At 38.4% G+C, this 26,578-nt stretch overlaps 1 protein-coding gene across 1 annotated transcript in view; it reads left to right on the top strand.

Moving 5' to 3' along the window:
- The window catches only part of BRINP3 (BMP/retinoic acid inducible neural specific 3), a 510,736-nt gene that overhangs the window by 163,981 nt on the left and 320,177 nt on the right, over positions 1-26,578 (top strand). The window lies entirely within an intron of this gene.

Here is a 26,578-nt window from a genome sequence, read left to right as displayed (position 1 = left end):
GGGACGGCAGAACGGTAGGGATAGGGAGTGTTGGAATTCTAGGTTATAGCTAAATAGCAGTAAGGACTTCTGGGATTCCATGTCACAGTTAAGTAACTGTAGATAATGTTATTATACTGTGTATTCCTCTAAAAGAAAAAGAAACTATAAGGCAAGAATTTGAATGCTCTCACCATAAATAGATATTAAATGTTTGACAAGTTAAATACATTCACCCTGGATAACACATACATGTACCAAAACACCATAGAGCACCACATAAATACGTGTATTTTATATGTCTGTTAAATTTTTAAATGAAAAGATTAAGAAAACAAAATTTGACACACCCCTGCATTTGTAGGAAAACTGATACACATAGGTATTGCTTTATTTTTCTTTTTTTTTTTTAAATTTAACCCCCACCTATAAGGGAGAACATGTAGTATTTGTCTTTCTGTGTATGGTTTATTTCATTCAACATGAAGTCCTCACATTGTATTATTTTGTTGCAAATGATAGAATTTCATTCTTTTTATACCTAAATAGTATTCCATTGTATACACCTACCACATTTTCATTATCTGTTCATATGATGGAATACACCTGGATGATTCCATATTTTGGCTATTGTCAAACCTGCTGCTGTAAACATCGTGGTGCCAGCATCATTTTGATATAATGTGTTCATGTATTTTTGGTATATACTCAATAGTGGGTTTGCTGGTTACATTTATCTTAACAAATTTCTGTAATTTGTTTGTATGACCTATTTAAGTGGTTTTCTTTGGTTCCTGCTTGTTTGGCAGAGGAGGATGGAGTTAATGCTAGTTACATAGCTCGGTAGGTAAATAGAAGTCGGGAGGCAGGTAAGTACGTAGATGGTAGATAGATAGAAAAAATACACATACCATTCAAAATATTAAATTTAAATCTCATCTCTTAAGGACTTGGAAGTAGGTGCAAATGTCTAACAAATGTATGGGTCAAAAGCATCCAAACTGGAAGGTACATTTCCTCCATTTCTGGGAATCTAATCTGTGTCTTAAAATTTCTTATTTATTCAAATTACTGCATTAGTTGTATCCACCAAAGATTATAGATTAGGTGTTTTCCATATTGGCTCCTATTTTAATATCATGGCATAACTCCAACTTGTTTGTTTTTTTTTTTTTCTCTTCCTTTCCTGTATGACATGAGAAAATTTGGAATTGAAGTTTCTGTTATATAAAGAAATGATAATCAATAATCACTTTTGTATAATTGAAAAATGGAAATATTAAGGCCATAATAAGCAAAAATGAGCATATCAAGCAGTGAAGAGATAGAGATAAGCAGCATAGATTTAAGGTTCAGCCTTAAAAAGAATGACATACCACCATGTGAGTAACCCTGGAAAGACATTTTTCTAAATGAAATAAGCCAGATACAGAAAATATAATATTTCGTGACTAACTTATATATGAAATCTAAAAAGAAAACATACACACAGAAACAAATATACAAAGATAGAAAAAAATAGTGGTTACCAGGTATAGAAGTATAAGTTAAAGAACAAGAGGTGTAAAATATGGGAATAGTCAATTCTAGATATTTAACATGAAGACAATAAGTAATACTATATAGTACTATATATAGAATTATTGTTAAATGAATAGATTTTAACTGTTTTGCCACAGAAACTTAAAAAGGGTAACTGTGAAATGATGGTTATACCAATTTATTTCACACTAGTTGCCCTTCACTATCTTGGTGTATCTCAAAACATCCCTGCTATATAACCTGAATATAAATAACGAGTTTGTTAAAATGCAAAAAGAGTAGTCCTTGGTAGACATTCTGGTCCCTTAAAGATCAGTTTTCTTGGATTTAAGATTCTAAGTTTACATAATGTTTGTGAGGATCAATCATGCTGCATATGGAGTTTTTATAAACAGTAAGTACTCATATATATATGTATATATATACACACATATACATGCATACATGTTTTCATGACTCATATACTACTCATTAATTGTTGATTGTAAATCATTAAATCATATTTATTTATTGTCATCTAAGGGTTAGTTTACTAAGAATACAGTAATAAAAATACATAGGACAGTTCTGTCGTCAAGGTATTAGCTATAGAAGTCAATAGGTGATAATGAAATGGTGATACATGCTATAATAGCTATGATAAATTCTGAGTGAGGATACACAAAGGTTTGGGTTAACCAAGAGGAAATAAATCTTTTAGTGTGGGACATTTCAGAGATTGCTGTTCGGGGAAATTAGCTGGTAACTGAGTTCTCAGGAGTAAGCCGGGGTTAGGAGTTGATGGCAGAGCGTGAGAGGGGAGAATGAAATGTGTGTTCTAGGATGAAGCCGTTTGTAAGCATGACCCCGTCCTGTTAGCTGGAATCTTCAGGTTCATTGCTGCCCGATTGTGCTAGATAGATACTGGCAAGTAGTGAACATCCCTTGGCTGCAGGTAATCCAAGGGACACCTAAGACCAAAGGCTTTCAAACAGTGACACCTTACCTACTAAGGCACTACAGAGAAATTAAAAACCCCTAAAGGAACACATTATTATCTGAAGAGGAAAAAAATTGAGGATTTATTGCATGCAAGCAATTACATCCTAACTGAACACCTGACTTATTTAGATCAGCAGTCTGTAGCCACACTTTAGTGTTTTCCTATAGTAGTTGTAATTTATATGTACGTACAGTTGAATATACTTTTCATACTGTGTTTCTGGGCAATATTCCCTTCTAGATTGCAGTACCACTTTTGCTGTCTTTTCCCTGGGATATTCCTCCTGTAGGTGGCCTTTAAAAAGTGGTTGTCTTCTGTCTAATCATTCCAGTATAGTTGACAGTTACTCTCTGAACATAAGAATATATAAACTTGTCTTTGAAAGCATATTTAGATGATAGGTCTATAAGAAATGGCATTTTTTTCTCAGCATTTTTTGTTTCTAATCTCTGATATTCCAAAATGTCACCTTTTCCATTTTCTGTATCTTCATAACCCATAATTAACCCATTAACCTTCGTAACCCATAATTAGTGCAGTTTATCTATATATTTAGTTACTTAAAGCTTTTTTTTTTTTTTGACAGGCAGAGTGGACAGTGAGAGAGAGAGAGACAGAGAGAAAGGTCTTCCTTTGCCGGTGGTTCACCCTCCATAGGCCACCGCGGCTGGCGCGCTGCGGCTGGCGCACCGCGCTGATCCGATGGCAGGAGCCAGGTGCTTCTCCTGGTCTCCCATGGGGTGCAGGGCCCAAGCACTTGGGCCATCCTCCACTGCACTCCCTGGCCACAGCAGAGAGCTGGCCTGGAAGAGGGGCAACCGGGACAGAATCCGGTGCCCCGACCGGGACTAGAACCCGGTGTGCCGGCGCTGCAAGGTGGAGGATTAGCCTAGTGAGCCGTGATGCCGGCCAGTTACTTAAAGCTTTTATTTATTTATTTGAAAGTCAGTCTTACAGAGACAGAGGGAGAAACAGAGAGAGAGATCTTCCATCCACTGAGTCACTCACAAATGACTGCGATGGCCAGGGCTGGTCCAGACCAAAGCCAGGAGCCAGGAGTTTCATCCACGTTTCTGACTTGGGTGCAGGGATTTGAGCCATCTTTTGCTGTTTCCCAGGTCCATTAGTAGGAAGCTGGTTCTAAGTGGAGTAGCCAGGACTCTAACATTCCATATGGGATGATGGTGAGGTGGGGAGCAGCCTTACCCACTGCGCCACAAAACCGGCCCTGTGAGCAAGTTGTTTAAAGTATGGACATTCTGTGAAACAGCTGGCTTTTTTTGCTAACCTGGACTTCTATTACCAACTTGAGAAATCATTCAGTTCCATATTTTGAATCAGTTTTCAGACTGGAGGTAACTTGGTAATAATTTCCGGTGTGTATTTTAAAGAAAAATATTGTGCTTGAATTTAAAGTTATCCTTTTAGTTTACTGTTGTGAGGGGACAGATGATAAAAACTTCCACAAATTTATTTTTTCCTAGGGATGAATTAGTATTTTCTGCTTGATTTAGTGAGTTACTTCCTTTTCTGACCTATTTCCCCAGATAGTTTGCTTGATTTTAGCAATAATATTTAAAATGTTTGGATGTTGAAAGTTTGCACAATTTTTTCATGTTTACTAATTCTAAGTTTAATTTAATACAAATACATGTGTGTGTGTATATATATGTATGTATATATGTATAATATATATATATATATATATATATATATATATATATAAACTCGTATTTCCAAGGAAAAACAGATTAAAGAAAGGGAGAAGGAGGGAGTAAGAAATAGCTGAAGATTGCCTGAATCTGTCTTCCAGAATCCGGTTCTCAGTTTTGTTCCTGTTCTGAGCTCTGAACAGTTTCTTCATTTCGTGGGTGAACTGACAGTTATGGCTTTGTAACATTTAGATGTCCCACATTTAGGGTCTTTTGAATCCCTCCTCCAGTCACAGCTTGGTGTCTCTTTTCTGGGATGATTAAAATGCACAGGGCCGGTAGGGTAGTGAGTGTTATATAGACAAGTAGATTTACTGAAGTCTCCTTCCTGAGACCTGTGAGTCTGCCTGTTTACACCCTTTACAGCGCTCTGCTGTTGAAAGGCATGTATAAATGAGGGAAGGAGAACCATGACCGAAATACGGCGCAGGTTAATGGACTTCGTAAAATGATCTGAAACTCATACCGTGATTCTGAAAATCATTAATCATTGGTGACAGTTTCCATGACAAGTTAGGTAATATATATCCAATACAATTACATTAAAACCAATTACATAATTCACATAGTGCTTATTACTTCTACTTGAAATTACTGTTATTCATCATAATATAATAGTTGTCTTTTGGATATGTACTCCCTTAAGGTCATTGTTGACATATAGGTTAAAGTAATTCTAAATTGTTCAAATATTTGAATTTCGTCCTATGACCAGCCATAATTTCATACCATGCCTATTACTATCATAAATTGAGATAGATCACTTATTATGTCTTTTTATTATTAGTCTTTTCAACTACTCTACAGAAAATATGTTCATAGGTGATTGATTGTTGGTGAACATTGCTATTGTACACCTTCTTTCCTTTTTAGTCTGATTTTTGTCCAAATTTTCAAGATGAGTAGGAAAGAAATCTTGATTATTGAATAAAATGTTCTCTGAGAATATCCTGATGATCATGTTTTATTAGTGAGCCAGAACTGTATTAATTTAGAAACATGGACTGACCTGTGGCTAGTAATAGATGATCAGATCTTTGCTGCTTGCATTTGCACTGATGGATTTTGAGATGGGACTGTCTGCAATGTGTGCAGCAACACTAGTTGTGGTAGAAGCTCTTCCCATTAAGCCGCTGGGTTACACTCAAGTTCAGCACTTTGTAGTTGTCTGGCTCTATTGAATTCACTCTTCTCCATCTCTCAGCTTACTCAACTCGAAATTGGGAAATTTAAGGTAACAAAATGAGTGCATGTTCATGCACATAACACCATTGCACAGTGCCTAGCATGGAAATTCCTCACAACAACAAAATAATTACTACATGAGGGTAACCCCAATGGTCTTCCTTTGTTTTGATGAATAAAATCCACAAGTAAGAGAGAAGGTAACTGCTTCTTTTTCATAAAGGGAAATTTGGTAGATATGAAGGTACTTAAGAAAGTTCATGGGCAAATGGAATTCAAAGAGAAGTTTATTTTGGCACAAAAATTATTGAAGTTGTTGCACAGTATTTTTTTTTTAAACAAAACTAATACATCTAACTGGAGAATCTTTAGGATCTTGAAAGCATTCATGAGAAGTGCTTATTGTAAAAATCTATGTGGGGACTTCAACACTTTTTGCACCAAAATGAATTTATCTTTTTGAAGACTTGAGAGTTTTGTTTTTCTTTATTTAAAAGCATATAGACCCAAAGACAGAAGGACAGAGAGACAGAGAGATATCCTATCCCTTGGTTCACTCTTTGAGTGCCTGCAAAAGCCAGTACTAAATCAAGCCAAAGCCCAGAAACAGAAACTCCATCTGTGTCGCTCATGTGGGTGGCAGGGATCCAACCACCTGAGCCATCACCTGCTTATTCCCATGATCCTCATGAGCAGGAACCTTCAATAGGGATCTGAGCTGCGATTTGAACACAAGCATTCCGATATAGGATGTGATATAGGATGTGAGGATAAAAAGTGGCATCCTCACCACTGTGTCAAACATTTATCCTAAAGTTATCTTTTAATTCCATTTCCCTATAAAATTTTTGGGCACCCTCACATGATTAAATTATTATGGTAGAATGCTTATGGGGACATGCCCTTCAGGTGATGTGGACTTAGAACCAAGTATATGGGAAAAAGCTTATGCCCATGGAAAAATATGCACTTTGATACCTGAGGATTTTGCTTTGTACTTAATTTTAGAGAGAAAATAATCTCATTATGTTATCTGTTGGCTACATAAGGATAATTGAAGGACATGCCAAGACAGTGTATAGGTTAGTTGAAGAAACTCTCTCTTGGCAATTTCATCTATTTCCTTAAAAATATCACCTCTAACAAATTGGCTGTTGGATAACATAATTGCCTCTCAGATAATAAATAAATGAATAAATAAATATTTTATCAAAGAGTTTATATTAACCAAACAAAAATATTTAAAGAGGTGTTTTTTCTCTCCTAATAAGTTTTAGTTTGTGTGTAAATTGCCTGCATAATTGAAGGCACTTGTCCTCCTTTGGGCAGCATCGAAAAAAGACAGGCGTGCCTGCTCTGTCATGACCAATACAAAGAGCAAAAATAACTACCAGTGGTGCCTTGCTTTCCTGTGAACTGTGATGGCAGCTCGTCTTCCAAATGCCAGACACCTGAATTATAGACTGAACCTTAAAATGCTGAAGACCACCTCTGCAGATAATGAGTGATAATTTTACCCTAGTGCCCCCAACATCTTAAAGATGAGTTCTGCTCGTTAGATTATAAACTGCATGAGAGCAGAGCTTTGTGTGTTAGAGACACCGCTGGACGTAGCCATTCAGAATTAATGAGTATCAAAAGCATCTATTGTTCATATCTACTTACTTTGAGTCTCAAAGTCAGAATCCAGGTGTTGTTGTTAAGAGAGTATTTTTATTTTTAAAAGTATCTGTAGGTTTTTAGCATTGCTAAAATTTACTTTAAGATTTAATAAATTTTAACATTTTGCCATAAGCAGTTGATATGTAGGTATTATCTCTGTGTATATATATTTATATGTATATACAAGCACCTACACACGCACACACATATATATACACACACATGTGTATACATACATATATATATATATATATATATATATAAAGAGAGAGAGAGCAAGAGAGAGAGAGAGCATAGAATTGTGTGGCTGTCATATTGTTTGTTACATACATAGCTATAAATAGTGTCTTCACTGAATTATACACTTACATGACAATATATCCTTCTTCCTTCACTTTCTGCTTATTGCCATGAGTCACACATTATGTGAAATTGATATTTCTGTTTTCGGAAAAAAAGTTATATGTGTGTGTGTGTGTGTATAAATATATATGAAAGATAGCGTGGTGTTTGTCTTTTGGTGTCATGAGTCACACATTATGTGAAATTGATATTTCTGTTTTCGGAAAAAAAGTTATATATATGTGTGTGTGTGTATAAATATATATGAAAGAAAGCGTGGTATTTGTCTTTTGGTGTCTGAGTTATTTTACTCAGCATATTTTATGGCTGAGTAATAGTCTACCATATATATATATATATATATATATGCCATATTTTCTTTATCTAGTCATCCGTTGGTAGATATCTAGGTTGATTCCATATATTTGCTATTGTTTATTAGGATACTATAAACATGGAAGTGCAGATATCATTGATGTACTGATCATTTCCTTTAAATTTATTCCCAGATGTGGTACTTTTAAGGTTCTCTTAGAGAATAGGGACTGAGCTGAGAACAAAGTAGTGAAATTGAGAACATGTGTTTTAAGTAAAGAAAATATGTATTTATTTGAGAGGGAGGGTGGGGGGAGGGAGAGGGAGAGGGAGAGAGAAAGAGAAAGAAGAGAAAGAGAAGGTATGAATGAGAATATATTCCTACATGCTGGTTCACTCCCCAGATGTCAGCATCAGCTCTCTCTGGGGTAGACTGAAGCCAGAAGCTGGGAACTCTATCCAGGTCTTGCACATGGATGGCAAAATCCAATTACTTCTACCATCATCACTGCCGACCAGGGTTTTCATTAGCAAGAAGCTGAAGTTCAGAGGAAGAGCTGGGAATCAAACCCAGGCACTCTGTATGGCATCTTAACCACTAGGCCAGATGCCCTTCCCTCCACAGCTTTATTTTTGAGGCATACAAAAAAATTTTGTCATCTTACCCACAAGAATGATTATATTCTATTATGCATGTATGGAACTGAGAATAAAACTTATACGACACTATTCATTATAACTGCTGGAGCTCAGATAAATTTGTTTCTGTTGTTGAAGCCTGGCTATCCACAATATTTATCCACAATATTTGATTGGCCACTCTGATATATTATAAGGGAGGGGTAGATGTTGTCTGTGCTTCCAGCAGTTGGACGCTATGTTCCACTGTGTCCTCGGGACCCAGCATCAATTCATGGACAGGTAACAATCAGCAGAAAGAGGGCACATGCTGAGGTAGACCAAATTGCAGTGTCTTTGCAGAGCTTCTACAGGGGCAGAACCCTAAAAGACTTGGCAGTGAAGTGAAGACTCTGAGCTCTTGGGCAGCAGCACAAAGGGAGATTCAGAAGCTTCAAGTTGATCAATCATCTCGTGAGCAGTTTCCTTCCCTGTTCCAATCCTTGGTTTCCTTCTAAGTCAGTAACTGTTTACCTGTCTGCTACCAGCAGATGAATTAGAACAGAGGTCTCAGTGCATCTCCTGATAGAGTAGATTGAAACATTTGCTTATCCAAGGATTTGTTTATTCTACACCTGGTTGTTGTGCATAATCTATTTGTGAAACAGAGTAAATCATTTTAAAATGTGGCTGTAGACCTATCTCTTTTTACTTTCTCCTTATACCCACTAATGGGTGGTAAACCCAGCCAGTCTGATTCCACTACATCTTGTCCTATGTCATCTGCCTCTTAAATTGGACAAAGGTACACAGGAGTCTGGTATGAGAAGAAATGGCTTTTACAGGAGGATAACTTAATGTCTTTTTGCTGTCTTACATTATAATTCACATATAAAATAAGAATGTCTACAAATATTGATCTACAGTGTGCCTCTGCTAAGTAAAAAATGCTTTTGAAGATTAGAAATGAAGAACTCAAAGTTTGCTTACAGTCTGACTTAGAGAAAATGCCTAACTACATAACATTTTTAGAGAAAGCATCTTGTTCATTTTTCATATTTAAAAAAAAAGTATTGGAGGAGGCTGGCTGTGGGCAGTAAGACAGGATCAGCATGGAGATGTAAAATTGGATGAATCACTCGGAATGAAGTGGTTCCACAAGGAATATTCCCCTCGTTGTTGTTATGTGGATAGAAAAAGAGGACCTCCTCTTAGCAGTTTTTATTTTTTGCCCTTAACGTTATTCATTGTTTTGCTGACCTTCTTCCGCATGTAAGAGTGGATTCCAGCAGCCCCCTGATTTTCTCATAGGTCACTCTCGCAGGGAACTGGGATGTGCGCCTCCTGCGACTTTTACAGATGCTGTTGAAAGATGTATGAGAGCTCTGCTCCCCACCCCCACCCCATGTTGTCAGCGATTCTGCCAGACACAAAGGAAAGCATTTGTTTTTGTTTTTGCTAGTCTGGAATTACAATCCATTTCCAAAGATAGTCTCGGTTTTAATGAGGCATTAGAGCTGTCTGCACTGCAGCTGCCACTTTGCAGTGGCCTGTGCAGCTTCCAGACAGACGTGGACAAGGCAGATTTACCATCCTGGGAAGCTTGTGCAAGGCCAGTGTCCTGAAGTGCGTAAGGCAAACTGGCTTGTTGCTGAGGGTCCTTCACGATTACAGGCAGGCTGCCGTGTTTCTGCACGGAAAGATGAAGACAAGTCGTCATTTGTTTTTCCACTCCGGATCAGCTGTCCTCTTTCTCATGAAATAAAATTGTGAGTGCAAAGTCCCAAGCTTTCTAGTGTGTGGGAGCTGCTGGTCTCAGACCTGGAACTGTGCGTAGCTATCATTCCCTTTCTGTGGCAAGGAAACGGTGGTAACTGCAGTTTCTCCTTTTGTGAAATGAAGGTGCTATCAAAGCAGCTGTTACGTGAAAATGTATGAATTGTCATTATTTCTAGAGTTATTGCGTGGTATGCATAAGATAGGACAGGTGAGATATAGATTTACCAGAATACAGTCAGATAGTGCATATGTACTGTACATTGATGGATAAAACCAATTATGTGTTAAAATTAGATCAGCTAATTTTAGTTAAATGTTACTTAGACTTTCATATGCATATTTTGCTCTCTCCACATACTCTAGTCCTATAAATTTTTGAATAAGGTGTTGCACATATAATCACATATAATAATAGTGCTGATATAAATATCATATTCTCTGTCTTGGCCATTGAGCATGAAACAACCATAGCTTTCCATATTCTTTAAAATTTGTCTCCTCAACCATCAACACAATGTATTCAAACTAGATGTCTATATTTTTTTCAAAATCTAAAACAGATTTTCTTTTAGTTTCTCAAATAATGTTTAACTCATGAAAACTATACATATGCCCCAAGGCTAGCCTTCGAGTCTGTTCTGTTTAATTTCCTGTTGGCTATAGGTATCAGAGCAAGAGAAAAGATCCTTCTCCATTATGAAAGATTTGGATCTACTCCTTGAATCCTGCTTCAGTTGCTTAAATCATTAAAAATATCCAGATTGAATTTGGTATTTTTTTAAACATCAGATACATTTCTGATTTGCTATCTTTGAGTTCTTGGACAAAAACTATAGCAGTAGATTTCAAGGTAATGCTTGCTTTGAACTGTTAATGCAGAGTTGAAGAAATGAAGTCAAAAGTAGGCAAAAAAGCTTTTCTTATGTCACAGAGCTTATTTTATCTTTAATTATAACCAGGAGTAATATCACTAACTGAAGACACATCATACAAATCAGAATGTGGCCTTGGCCAGCGCCATGGCTCAATAGGCTAATCCTGCTCCTGCGGCACCGGCACACCGGGTTCTAGTCCCGGTCGGGGCACCGGATTCTGTCCTGGTTGCTCCTCTTCCAGGCCAGCTCTCTGCTGTGGCTGGGGAGTGCAGTGGAGGATGGCCCAAGTCCGTGGGCCCTGCACCCACATGGGAGACCAGGAGAAGCACCTGGCTCCTGGCTTCAGATCAGCGCGGTGCGCTGGCCGCAGCGGCCATTGAGGGGTGAACCAATGGAAAAAAGGAAGACCCTTCTCTCTCACTGTCCACTCTGTCTGTCAAAAAAAAAAAAATATTTCCTTGGGTAATGTCTGAGACTGTGTTCAAAATCAAGATCAACCAAAGGCACCAAAAATGATCAGGTTCACAAGGCCTGGGAAGCTGGACATCACTACTCATTTTAGACCAATTCTTTCTTCTTGGGTAGGAGTTGTAGTCCAAGGGGGCAGTCTGATTTCTTTTGAATCTGTTATTTAGGTCTGCAGCCTTACGTTAAGTTCATGGTCAATGCTGAGTGATTTCTCACTTTGATATTTTTTCCTTCCTGGACTCTTGATGTTATTATTGATGTTATATAATATTACATATAACTCTTGCATTATGTTTACATTCTTCAAATTCTAAAATTATTTCATCCAATATTTATTTCCCTTTGGCAGATATTTTCCCAGGAAAAGTCGTTTAAGAAGGAAGGGTAGGAAAGCTGAAGGAAGGGAGAGAAGGAAAGATGAGAGAGATGGGAATAATTATTCAGTTTGGAGAAAGTTATTTATTATTCATTGTGATAAATGAGCCATAGGTGATAGAGAATAAAGCACATATTATTGTGTTTGTTATTTGTTGTTTTGTCTGTAGCAGATTTAAATTATACTCATTTTCAGGAACTCATTCTTCTACAAACCAAGTTTACTATATAAATAACATTCACAGGGATGTTTTTTCTCAGTAAACCTCATTAGATGTACTTAGGCCTTGTAAACATTTATATGTTCTTGAGGGGGAGAGCAGGCATTCAGTATCAAGATCAGTTCGATCTTTATATCTTTATATTTTGCCTTATGATATTTTAATTTCCTTTATATTACTATAGATCTATGTAATTTTCTTCAGAAATTCAAACAATATACAAACTAGCTTTATAATAAGCAAATGAAAACCTAGGTAACTATTTGTTTTTAGGAGTTATTTACTTATTTGAAAGGTAGAATTACAGAGAGGCAGAGGCAGAGAGAGATCTTTCATCCACTGGTTCACTCGGCCACAATGCCTGGAGCTGCGCTGATCCGAAGCCAGGAGCCAGGAGCTTCTTTCGGGTCTCCCACGTGGGTGCAGGGGCCCAAGCACTTGGGCTATCTTGTACTGCTTTCTCAGGCCATAGCAGAGAGCTGGATTGGAACTGGAGCAATCAGAACTCGAACTGGCGGCCATATAGGATGCCGGCACTGGAGGCAGCAGCTTTACCCACTAAGCCACAGTGCCGGCCTCCCTAGGTAACCATTGTAATTTTATTATTTTTATTTATTTTAGTTAAATATTTGTTTGTTTATTTGAAAGTCAAAGTTACACAGAGAGAGGGATTGATTCATGGAGAGTTTTTCCATGTGCAGTTTCACTTCTCAATTGGCTGCAAAGGCCTGGGACTGGCCAGGCCAAAGTCAGGAGCCTGGAACTTCACCTGGGTCTCCCACGGGGGTCCAGGGCCCAAAACACATGGCTGCCTTCCGAGACATTTCAGTAGAGAGCTGGATTGGAAGTGGATCCATCGAGACTTGAACTGTTGGTCATATGGGATGCCAACTTCCCAGGCAGTGGTTTAACCTATTGTACCACCACACCAGCTCCTGCAATGTTATTTTTTAAAGAAATTAAATGTGAATTCTTTCTTGGAGCACTGTTACAACGTCAAAAGGATCTAAGTGAAACATAGGTGGGCGTTCAGAGGAGCATATGGCTAAGAAGACAAGGATGGATCTCAGTGTTAGTCATTTGTGAACTAACGGAGTTTCAGTACTTTCAATTTGGAGAACTCAAGAAAGGAATATGGAACCAATGACTATGGTAGCTTTTACAAATCTTAACAGATTTTTTTCTTATAGCCATTTATTTAATGATGGGAAACTGAGACATTAAGCCACTTGCTTTAATATATATCACAGAACTGTATTCTGAAAGATGGGAGAACCAAACTTTTCCTGGAGGGATTCATTAACAGGTTTTCTACTCTGTAGTTCTTTTACCTCAGGAGCTCAGTGAAGAGTTCTGTTCTGTGCCAGATGTCACATCAGAGAGGGAAAATAAAAGATTCCTGTTCACAAGATTCCTGGAGTTTTCCTGTCAAAATAGCAAAACGTAAAACTCTGAATTGTCAAAGCACATGGTACAGGTATACCACACTGGCTCCATGTGGACTTGAAATAATTTTTATAAAAAAACTTTCCCCTCAATAATGTAATGATTGTCACATCTTGAAATTTTCCTTAGAAGATATTAATTTTATTTGAAAAAATATTGCATATATTCAACCTGAATTTATAATAATTCATATATTCTTTGAAATTTTAAAACATCTGTTTTGGAATTAGATTTCTCCCGAACTTCCTAGCAAGAGAAGCAAATTTATACCATTGCATTCTAAAAATTTACCTAAGCTAAAAATTTCTTTAATAATCTGAGTTCAGACAATTCACTGTCTATATATGAAATTCATCATTTGCTTTTAGAAGGGGTTAGATTCTTTATAAAGTCAAGGTATCCTGTAATTTGTGACTTCAGAATTTAACAATCCTACTTTACTAATGTGCCTTCATTTTTTTCAGGGGAATAGTAAAGCAATGTAACTTTAGCCTTCACTTTGTATATGACACAAGGAATATTCTAGAATATGCCTGGGCAGTGTTTGATTGTCCTGGTTTCATCTTCAGCTGATTCTGTGAATTCTTTTCCTTAAATTATTTATTTGTTTGAAGGATACAGTGAGAGAGAGAAGGATATATAGACTTCCATCCACTGATTCACTCCTCACATGGCTTCAATAGCTGTAGCAGGGGCAATCTGAAGCCAGGTTCCAGGAGTTTCTTCCAGGTCTCCCACATGGGTGCAGGGGCCCAAACACTTAGCAGATCTTCCACTGCTTTCCCAGGCACATTAGGAGGGATCTGGATTGGAAGTCGGGGAGCTGGTACTCAAACCTGAGCCCATATGGGATTGGCACAGCAGGTGGCAGCTTTACCCACAATGCCACAGCACTGACACTGACTCTTAATTCTCGCTCCACGTTCCCTTTAGGTTGCCTTATCATGTCTTGCAAACATCGATGCTGAACTTGCTCAAATCTTTGTCTTTATCATCACTTTTATTTTCCTAGCACTAGATCGTAAGTTTGGTTAACTAACTTTTCCTGGAGAATTTTAGATGGGGAGAGAAGGAACATATGCTAAGATTTTGACATAAAGTAGAAAATATCTTCAAACTGGATATCAGAAAACATGTATCAAGGTCATTGACCACCCTTTGCATGGGGAATCTTTTCCTGGAGGCCATTTGTCTCCAGATTCTGGGAGTTCCCTCTTTCTATGGTAATTGCCACTTCCCCGATCCTAAAAATTTACTTTCTGGGTTTTCCAACTGGAAATAAAATATCAGTTTACATTATGAGGCCACTGTAACCTTTTAACATGATTTCTCAGGGTGAGAATCTGGCCCAGTGGTTCTAACAACTGAGATGTGTGTGCTTGGGTTTTACACCTGGGTTGAGCTGTTGAATCCAGTTTCCTTCCATTTCAGGCCCTGGAGGCAGTAGGTGATGGCTCATGTAGTTGGGTCCATGCCATTGGGAGCATTTTTAGAGTGAGGCAGTGGATGAGAACTATTGTTCCCCCTCTCCCCCCTCCCCCCTCCTCAAATATATAAATAAATAAGGAAAAATTTTAAAAGTAGTGTTGAAATTTAGAGAACTTTATTTTATACTCCCTATTTTAGATTGTTTGAGAGACCTAATTATATGTCATTTAAACTAGTCAGAGAAATAACTTCCTAAAAATACCTTTAAGATTAATAATGGTGAAACGTAGAATGCAGGGAAGGGCCATAGACAAATTCTAGGCATTTTTCTTTGTATGACATAAATAGTGGGTGAATCTCACATTATATAAGGATGGAAAAGCAGCAAACCTCTAGTAAGTATCAAGAAAATCATCACTTCCCTCTAGAGTTCTGATGCAAAACCCTAAACCTGCCAAATACAATGGGGTTAGAAACAAATGCCTCTCTTAGTTATGTTTGTCAATTTCCCATTTTTAGAGTATATGAATATCTAGAAAAGACATGATAAGCTCTAAGTTATGATAGAAAGAAGTAAAAGAAATAACCATTTATGTATTTTCAGAATGGCTTTACATGGACTAGATAATGTCCTTATAAAAAGAATCTACAGGAACTTTTAGAAAGGAAAAAAAAAAATCAAAGAGAAAGTGAATCCAGAGGACAAAATGAAACTCCATCATCAGACCTTCCACTCCTGTTGTAGAGTAACTTACTACAGAAACTTGAATTTCTAGGATTTCAATTTTTTGGTGCTATATTTTACATTTATCTTTTAATTTTTCAAAACTACAGAACTGGGTGTTCTTAAATGTGTATATGAGGTTAGAACATTATGATACTTTGCTTGGCTTGATTAAGTGTGTCTCAACTACGGAGTGATTCTTGAACTGCAAGTATTATCAAAGTCCTATCCCGGCTCTATGAATGTGTCTGAGGGCTATCAATTAGAATCAGTGAGAAAATTAATTATGTGTTTCTCGGAAGACAGAATTAAGATCAATACATTGATGTGATGAAGGAGCAGGATAGATTTCAGAACAATCACACATCTCTGTTAAAAGAAATCAAGCTCTTTCTCTCAGGATATGTCCAAGCAGACACTGAAGACCAATTGGTCTGGGTGTTGTTAGGTGATTCTTGCACTGAGAAATAATTTTGAAAAATCCAACTGTAAATCAATTTTCAATCATATAAACATTTTATAAACAGATGAGTAAAAATAGTGTGATTTAAAAATTGCCTTTAAAATGTGATATCATGTTTTCATTATTAATAAATATTTAGCATATTTGGTTTAATTCCATTTTTAACATGTGCTTGTGCTTCTGTTATCCTTTTAACTTTGTCCTTATTGTTTTTTAAATATTTATATATTTATTTGAAAGAGTTACAGCGAGAAGCTGGGAGAAGAAGGGAGGGGAGGAGAGGGAGGAAACACAGATCCTCCTTCCACTGTTTTATTTCCCAAATAACCACAACAGCCCAGGCTGGGCTGATCTGAAGCCAGGATCAGAAGCTTCTTCCAGGTTATATAAAGAGTGAGAGTGAGAGGGGAGTGAGTGATAGTGAGTGTGAGAGCGAGAGTGTGAGAGTGAGAGTGGGAGAGTGGGAGAGTGGTAGAGTGGGAGTGGGAGTGGGAGAGTGAGAGTGGGAGTGGGAGTGAGAGTGGGAGTGGGAGTGAGAGAAAGTGAGAGTGGGAGTGGGAGTTGGAGAGTTGGAGTGGGAGTGAGAGAGAGTGGGAGTGAGAGTGGGAGTGAGAGTGGGAGTGAGAGAGAGTGAGAGTGAGAGTGGGAGTGAGAGTGGGAGTGAGAGAGAGTGAGAGTGAGAGTGGGAGTGAGAGTGGGAGAGTGAGAATGGGAGTGAGAGTGGGAGAGTGGGAGTGGGAGAGTGAGAGTGAGAGTGGGAGTGGGAGTGGGAGTTAGAGTGGGAGTGGGAGTGAGAGAAAGTGAGAGTGAGAGTGGGAGAGTGAGAGTGGGAGTGAGTGAGTGAGAGTGGGAGAGTGAGAGTGTGAGAGAGTGGGAGAGTGGGAGAGTGGGAGTGGGAGTGGGAGAGTGAGAGTGGGAGAGTGAGAGTGAGAGTGAGAGTGAGAGTGGGAGTGGGAGTGAGAATGGGAGTGGGAGTGAGAGAAAGTGAGAGTGAGAGTGAGAGTGGGAGTGAGTGAGAGTGGGAGTGAGAGTGGGAGTGGGAGTGAGAGTGGGAGAGTGAGAGTGGGAGTGGGAGTGAGAGAGAGTGGGAGTAGGAGTGGGAGTGAGAGTGGGAGAGTGAGAATGGGAGTGAGAGTGGGAGAGAGGGTAGGAACTCCATCCATAATCCCAAAGAAGAATTTTGGGTATTTGCCTCTTGAGGGGGAATGTTAGGTAGGAAGTCAGTTATGAGTGTGTAACAGGCCTAAAGAGAAGACATCTATGTCCAGCATATGCTGCATCTCAAGGTCATCCAGATGGTGTTTCAGGGGCAGCCCTGCATTAGCATTCTGCCCTACCCTGCCCCCTTCTACCTGATAACCTGCCAGGTGGAGGTCCCCACCCCTTCTGCCTGACAATCTCCCACAATCTCCAGGTGCAGCACAGTATCTACATCTCAAAACACCTGCTCCCTTCCTCCTGTCTGATAACATTTGCATCCATAAAGTCCTTTGTTTCAGACCTTTAGAGAGAAGTTTTTCTATTTACATCCAAAAAGCCCTTTGTTCCAGGAGGAGCAGAGGTGGGGAAGCAAGACCCATCTGCCTTAAAAACCCCCAGCCTCAACCAGACTGGGCGCTCAGCCCTCTGCCTCTGTTGCTGAGCTGCCCACCTGGTCTGGCCAGGTGTAATCTCTCCACTCAACATCTAACCTTGCTTCCTCCTCCTCCCTTCTGAGCGACGGCACTCTCTCTCAGGTCCTGTCTGGAGAGGTGCCCATCCGTCCTTACGGATGTCTCTACCCTAATAAACCTTGCTATTTTACCTCCCACAAGAGAGAGAGAGAGAGAGAGAGAGAGAGAGAGAGAGAGAGAGAGAGAGAGAGAGAGAGAGTGAGATTGGGGGAGAGAGTGGGAGTGAGAGTGAGAGTTAGAGTGGGACTGGGAGAGTGGGAATGAGAGTGTGAGTGAGAGACATTGCCATCCATTGATTCATTACCCATATGTCCGCAATGGCCAGGGCTAGGCCAGGTCAGTGCTTGGAGCCCAGAGCCTCTTTCAGGTCTTCTATGTGGGTGCAGGAGCATAAGGTCTTATGCCATCTTCTGCTGCTTTCCTTGGCACATTAGCAGTGAGATGGATCAGAACTGGAGCAGCTGGGACACGAATCGGCACCTAACTGGGATGCTGGTGCTGTAGGCTGGAGCTTTACCCACTATAGCATAGCAAGGCCCTGCTTTAATTTAGTTCTTTTACTCTCTTGATATCTTAGAACATTAAGATCTGGCCAGCACTTCTGTAGCAGATGTTCCACTAAATTTAAGGTCACTAACCAATGTGATCATCATACTACACTCTTGTGTTTTTTTCAACAGACTTGAGAAAACTGTCTGTGCCTGAATCATGTTCACTGCTTACCAGCTTTATACTCAGAGATAGTTTTTAGGATTTTTGTAGTTCATTATTCTCATCTGTAAATTATACAGTAAAAAATTACCTTAGCTATTGCCCCAATTAATTGTGATAATTTGTACCTATGAATGACGTATGAGGTTGAGCATAGAGGAAACATCCAGAAATATTGGTAATAACATTCTGTTAATAGCTGTTTCATCTATCAGTAAATATTTGTAAACATTGCTTATGGATAAGAGCAGGTTTTTCATCCTTGTATTCAAAAATTTCAGTTAAATATTAGAGAAAGATGTGAAATAAGTGCTTAGGAAATGAGTCTTTGGTGCTGCTGTTGTGGCAGAGCAGTTTAAACCTCTGCCTGTGATGCTGGCATATCATATGAGCACCAACTTAAGTCTTGGCTGCTCCACTTCCAATCCAGCTCCCTGCTAATGCGCCTGGGGAAGCAAAGGAATATGGTCTATGTTTGGGCCTCTGCTACATGCTTGGGAGACCCAGATGGAGTTTGTGGTTGTGGACATTTGGAAGGTGAACCAACAGATGAAAGAGCTCTGTCTATGTCTCTCTGTCTCTAAGTTTGCCTTTCAAGTAAGTAAAATAATATTAAAACAAGAGAAATAGGTGTGTACTTGAGACAACAAAGTGTAACCAATAATTGGAGACCCCCCCCCCCCAACACCAAAACACACCCACATGGAGAGAGCCTTCATTTAGTGTCTCCCCATGTTGACAAGTAAATATTCATTGTGTTTCTCTAGCATTTTCACTCAGAAAAGGATAATTTTAGTTTATTTTTATGAACCTCCATTTGAGAAAACATGGTAGCCTAACTAAATCCCTGTGAAAATATGTCTTGTCTTTCATTTGTGGAATTTGACTCTATTTCCAGCAATCAGGGATTGGAAAAAAATAAACATAGAAGATGTGAACAACGCCACACTCACAAGAAACCTTGTGCATTTTCCACTGTTTTCCCGTGGTGTCAGAGTGCCTAGAGCCACAGGTTATGCCTAGCCACTCCTCCCAAAGAGGACTAACCAATGGCTTACAAAAGAGAGTGGGGAGAAGAGCCTTATGAATGGAGTACACAGTGGAGAGCATCAGGATGGAATGAGGAGCTGGCCCATAGAAGAAAATAGTAGTTAATGTCTGACTACTATACGGTATATCTGCTCAGCCACATATGGATTGTTTGGCAAAGGCACCTGAGGTCTCTTGTGGATGTTATGGTTAGGGCAAGTTACCCCTTAGTACCCATTTACTATGATTATTACCATCCCGCATTCCTAAAAGAAGTAAGAGAAAAAAATGACATTATGTATGCAAATTTTAAATGAAATCTATGTACATACTCATATATTTCTGTGACAGTTATGTTCATTTTATCAATATTTAATTTGAGAACAGAAATATGTGTGTGATATTTTAAAATCTAGTTATTGGAAAATTAAAATTATGCTTCAAAATAAGAAGGATGTAAATTTGTGTTACTACAAATGGCCATATTAGCCAAACAAACAAAAATAAAATATACTGAAAATTAAAATATATTTATAATTTAAAAGTGAGGAAAGAGAATTCATAATCACAACCAACACCAGAAAATGCTGATGTACTGTTAAAAATATATTATCCATAAGATAATGGGAATTTTGGCTCCTGGCTCCTGGCTCCTGGCTTCAGATCAGCACAGCTCTGGCCGTTGCAGCCAGTTGGGGAGTGGACCAGTGGATGGAAGACTCCCCCCTTCCTGAGTCTCTCTCTCTCTCTGCATCTGCTCTTTGTAACTTTGCCTTTCAAAGAAAAAAAAATAAATCTTTTAAAAAAACGGACATTTCTGCTGTCAATATGTTTACCGAAAGAAGTTGATGACACTACCATATGCTGCTTTGCAGCTACAGTAAGCATATTGTGGTAGACCCAAGAATTGATGATTTCAATAAAAACAGGAATTATTTATTTTTCCATATAATGCAACTATGCGAATGGTTATTTTTGATGTGTGGCTTCTACAGTTGCTCTAGGAAGTATGTTCCATTTCTGCCACCTGGAAGAGGAAAAGAGCATGAAGAAGTTGATAGAATAGTTTCTTTTTCACAGGCCAGGTCCATAAGGGGGGGGGGGCACATCACTCCTCTTGACCTTTGGGCTAGAAGTTAGTCACATGACTTTTTCTCATGACACAACATTAACAGTCTATGGGCATGCTAGGATGAACCAAGCAGTATTGTTTATTTAGAACAAGAGTCTACCATTCATTGCATAAGAATCAGACCTTTTAAAAACATATTGGAGGTGTCTCAGCAAACTTTGTTTCAACAGACTAATGTAGATAGAGTTAAGCATTCATAGCCAAGTTAAGATATTTCCCATATTTATTATGAATAGGTAAGAAAAGTCTGAGGGGCAAGAAAAGCTCGCATCACATTTACTGAAACCTTTGAGCTTCAAGTCACTCACACAAGATTGACCTTTATAAGATGTTAAGTTTTTGTTTTAATGATTGTGTGTAAAAGGAACCATTTAGGGGCAAGCATTAGGGCATAGTGGGTAAAGTCCCCACCTGCAATGGCTGCATTTCATATGGCCACTGGTTCGAGTCCCAGCTGCTGCACATCTGATTTGGCTCCCTGTTAATGAGACTTAAAGATGCCCCCAGCCTTTCACACACGCGCACACACACACGTGTGTGTGTGTGTGTGTGTATATATATATATATATATCACAGGCTCTGGGGCTCAAACCGTGTAGATGGAGCACCTACAGGCAGCTGGATCTGCGAACATTTTCAGCTTCTCTGTGGACTGGACAGGCTAATGGGGTAGAGCAGATCCTCTGCACCCCATGACTGTTGGAACCCTGTGGGCTGAGACTGTGGGGACTCTGTGACTGCAAAAGAGGGTGCAGGGTGTAGCTTGGGCTCTGGGCAATCATCGTGTGCAGCTCCTCATGCTCAGAGCTCCCTGATTGCCTGGGGTGGGTAATTGCAGCATGATCTGTGCTCATACTAAGGAATGCACAGATTCGTTGTGCAGTTCATGTAGAAGCATGGATGAGTATTGCACCCTCTCTGGGCTAACATGCTGTAATTCATCACCTTGGAAGAGAGGAGGTTATGGTGTGATTACATCAACAGAGGTGACCATACTCTCCTTTCTATTAACAAGAGGAGAACTACCATGTCCAATCTGGGTGTTGCCCTGGGTACTCGCCCAACCCTGGAGCATGGACCAGACCCCCATGGCCACACTCAACACATGCCTCTTGATAGTTACTGAAACAGCAGATATAGTCACAGAGGCATAGTTCAAAGATAAAAATCATCAGATAAAAAAACCAACAGTGTCTCCACAAATGCCTGAAATTAAATACAGGAATGAAAGAAATATAAATAAGGAAGAAAAAATGACCCCCGTCCCTCAAATAAAGGTACACAGTGACACTTCAGTATTAGGATGTGAAAGTGAAGAAATTGTTGAAATGCCTGAAATCAAATTCAAAAGATTAATCATAGGATTACTCAGAAGCAATGAGAAGTGCATTTATGAGTTACAGAAATCCATACATGACAAGAATGAAAAATTTTCTCATGAGATTCAGACTTTGAAGATAAATCTCAGCTAGAAGGTAAATATTTGAAAATTTTTCAGTCAGACCAAAAAAATGAAAAAAAATAGAAAAAAAATTTTAAAAATGGAGATTTATGGGATACTTGCAAATGACCCAACATATGGGTCATATGAGTTACTGAAGCTGTGGAAAATGAGAATGGATGAGAGGCCTATTCAGTGAAATAATTAAAGAAAATTTACCTAATTTGGAGAAAAAAAGGACATCTAAGTACACAAGGCTAATGGATATATATAGTTTAAGATTAGGAGGGAAAAAAAAACCTGTTAACCCAGAATACCCTACAATGCTTTCATTTATAAATGAAGGTGAAACAAAGACCTTCCATAGCAAACAGAAATTGAAAGGATTTGATACCACTATTCCATCATACAAATGCTGCTTAAGGTTGTGTGACAAAAAGAAGCATAGAAAGTTAATCATCATTATGAAAGAATATGAAAACTGAAAATCTCCCAATAAAAGTACAAAAGAATTTCAAAGGAAACAACAGGAAGATTTACAGAAAAATGGCAGAAAATTATTCATAGAGTAAAGTCATTACTTAACAATAGTAATCATGAATGTAAATGGCCTTAATTCTCCAATTCAAAGATATAGGCTGCTGAATGGATTTAAAAAAAAAAGACTCATCTATTTGCCACCTACAAGAGGCACACCTCACCAACAAAGATACCTGCAAACTGAAAGTGAAGGATTGGGAAAGATTATTCAATGCTAACAGAAAACCAAAAAGAACAGGTGTATCCATCCTAATGTCAGACAAAACAGACTTAAACACCAAACTGTTAGAAGAAGGGCACTATGCAATGATTGAGGGATCAATTAAACATGAAGATATGACTATAATAAATGTATATGCATCCAATGCCAGGGTGCTTGGCTATTTAAAACAAATATTAGTGGATGTAAGAGAGACATAGGCTCTGATACAATAGTAATGGGGGATTTCAAAGCCCCACTTTGATCAATGCACAGATCACTGGACAGAAAACAAAATAAACAACAGAGCTAGTCTATACCATGGACCAAATGTACCTAACTGATATCTACAGAACCTTTCATCATGTAGTTACAGAACAAACATTCTTTTCCTCAATGCATGGAGCTTAAACTAGGGTAGACTATATGTTAAGCCATAAAGCAAGTCTCAGTAAATTAAAAAAATCAAAATCATACCATGCATCTTCTAGCTAATCAATTCCAACAACACATCAGAAAGGTCATTCATCTGGAAAAAGTGGGATCACCAGTGATCTGCAGGGATGGTTCAACATTCACACATCAATAAATGTGATATATCACATTAACAGACTGGAGAACAAAGATTATATTATTGCAATAGATGCAGAGAAATCATTTGATAAAATACAACATCTTTTCATGATTAAAACCTTAAGCAAATTGGGCATAGAAGGAACATCCCTCAACACAATCATGACAACAAACCCAAAGCCAGGATCTTATTGAATGGGGAAATGTTGGAGACGTCTCCACCAAGATTAGGAACAGACAAAGATGCACACTCTTAGCATTGCAAGTCAATATAGTTCTGGAAGTTTTAGCCAGAGCCATTATGCAAGAAAAAGCAGTCATATGAATATAAATTTGAATGGAGTAAGTCAAACTACCCCTATTTACACATGACATTATTCAATATATAGGAGAAACAAGACTCCACTAAGAGGCAATTTGGTCTCATAAAAAAGTTTGGTAAAGTGGCAGGATATAAAATTAACACACAAAAATCAATAGCCTTTGTACACACAGATAATTACATCGCTAAGGAAGAACTTCTAAGGTTATTATGAATCCCATTCATAATAGTTACAAAAATTAAGTGCCTTGAAATAAATGTAACCGAAGAGGTGAGAGATCTCTACGATGAAATAATGAAACATTAAAGAGAGAAATAGAAGAAGAAGACACGATAAATGGAAAAATCTCCCATATTCGTGGATTGGAACATTATAATGTCCATACCATCAAAAGCAATTTACAGATTCAATGTGACCCCCAATCAAAACATCAAAGGCATTATTCACAGATCTAGAAAAAATAATGCTAAAATTATATGGAAACGCAAGAGACACCCAAATCACTAAAACAACGTTATACAATAAAAACAAACACTGAGGCAACACAATATCAGAGTTCAAGATATACTACAGGGCTTTTATAATCTAAATATTCTGGTAGTGGCAAAAAAAAAAAAAAAGGTGAGTATACCTATGGAACAGAGTAAAACTCTAGAAGTCAATTCACACATCTACAACCAACTGGTCTCTGACAAAAGAGCTAAAGTCAATCCCTAGAGTCAGGACAGTCTCGTCAACAATTGGTGCTGGGAAAGCTGGATCTATAATTGCAGAAGGATGAAATAAGACCCAGACCATACACCTTACCCAAAATTCCACTCAAAATGGATCAAGGACCTAATCTATGACCTGATACCATCAAATTACTGGAGAACATTGAGGAAACTTCGCAAGATACTGGCATATGCAAAATCTTCTTGGAAAAGACCCCAAAAGCACAGACAATCAAAGCCAAAATTGACAAATGGGGATTACATGAAGCTGAAAAGCTTCTGCAATGCAAAAGAAATACAAAAGGAAAAAGCCATGTCACTCAGCAAAGTAAAGAGGCAACTGACAGAATGGGAGAAAGTATTTACAAACTATGAGCCTAAAAAAGGATTAATATCTAGATAGCATAAAGAGCTCAAGAAACTCAACAACAGTGAAACAAACAACCCAGTTAAGAAATTGGCAAAGATTGGAAAAGGCATTTTTCAAAAGTGGAAATTCAAATGGCTGAAAGACACATGAAAAAATTTCAGGATCACTAGTCATCAGGGTTATGCAAATCAAAACCACAATGAGATTTGACCTCACCCTAGTTAGAATGGCTCTCTTACGGAAATCAATAAACAGTAAATGCTGGTGAGGATGTGGGCAGAGAGCTACTGTAATTCACTGTTAGATGTAAACTGTTGCTGCCATTGTGGAAGACAGTGTGAAAATACCTCAGAAATCCGAATATACATCTAACATATGACCCAGCCATCACATTCCTGGGAATTTACCCAACTGAAATGAAATCAGCCTGTGAAAGTGTTATCTGTACTCCCATATTTATTGCAGCTCACTTCACACTAGCTGAGATATGGAATCAACCCAGATGTCCATCAATGGTGACAGGATAAAATTATTTTATATATATTCTATGAAATAATACTCAGCAGTATAATAAAATGAAACCCTATCTTTGCAAAAAATGGATGCAACTGGAAACCATTATACCTAGTTAAGTAAGCTAGTACCAAAAAGACAAATACCATATGTTTCCCCTGATCTGTGGTAACTAATAGAGTAAGTGAAAAATTATCTATGGGAATGAAATTGACATTTTGGGATTTGGTGATTGTTTACAACCCTTGTCTTGACTGTTGAGGTACATTTTTTTTTCTTCATACTATTTGTTGAACACGTTACTTAGTGTAGGATTGGTCTTATGAGTATAAAGTAAATTGAAAATAAATCTTTTTGTAAAAAATGTGATTGAGACTAGGAGAGGGAAGAGGAAGAATTCTGGGAGCATTGGCAGGAGGGATGTCAGGATGGGAAGTATTACTAATTTACAAAATCTGTGTAAGTGAAATACATGAAATTTTTATTCCTTAAGTAAAATTTTAAACAGTTGAGTCTGAGAAAAGCAGCAGAAGATGGCACAAGACCTTGGGCCCTGCACCCACATGTGACACCTGGGAGAGAAGCTCCTAGCTCCTGAGTTCAGGCTGGTCCAGTGCTGGCCATTGCATACATTTGGAGAGTGCTTGACCGGTTTGAAGATCTTTCCCTGTATCTTTCTGTATCCTTACCTTTCAAATAAATCTTAACAAAATGCATCCATTTACATGTATAAGCTAAATATCTCTGATCATGTGGCATTAACAAGACATAAGTCACAGCCTTTCTATGAATGCAGGCATGATCAAAATATGAATGAGGGCAGGGGAGAAGAGAATCACACTGTCAGACCCACACAGCAGCTATCCTTTTTCCTCTACCATCAATATCAGCATCTTATAAAACAGTCTTCAGAGCGCATATCTGAGTTTTCTCAAGTAACTCAGGGTAGCTTTCTGGGGTTCTAGCCTGTACATCAGCTCTTGATAAGTGATCCTTTCTGACAAGTAAGCCAGCATGACTTCAGTTTGTAAGTTTTTATGGAGCTTGATATCAAAGTCTTGAGGTCAGTCTGCAGTTTCCAGTGTTGACTTCCCAGGACTTCCTCTTCTTTTCAGGTTGGCTAGGTTTCATCAAGAGCTTTATGGTACCTTTACTCTAATTCCCGATGTTTTCTGATTGTGGTTTTAACCTCTGCCAATCAGTTTATTCCTTTTGGAGGAATGTTCCAGATCTGGAAGTTGAAGA

This window comes from Lepus europaeus, chromosome 14 (genome assembly GCF_033115175.1).
Source record: "Lepus europaeus isolate LE1 chromosome 14, mLepTim1.pri, whole genome shotgun sequence".
NCBI lineage: Eukaryota > Metazoa > Chordata > Mammalia > Lagomorpha > Leporidae > Lepus > Lepus europaeus.
Note: the sequence above shows the minus strand (reverse complement) of the source record. Positions and strands in the feature narration are given on the sequence as shown.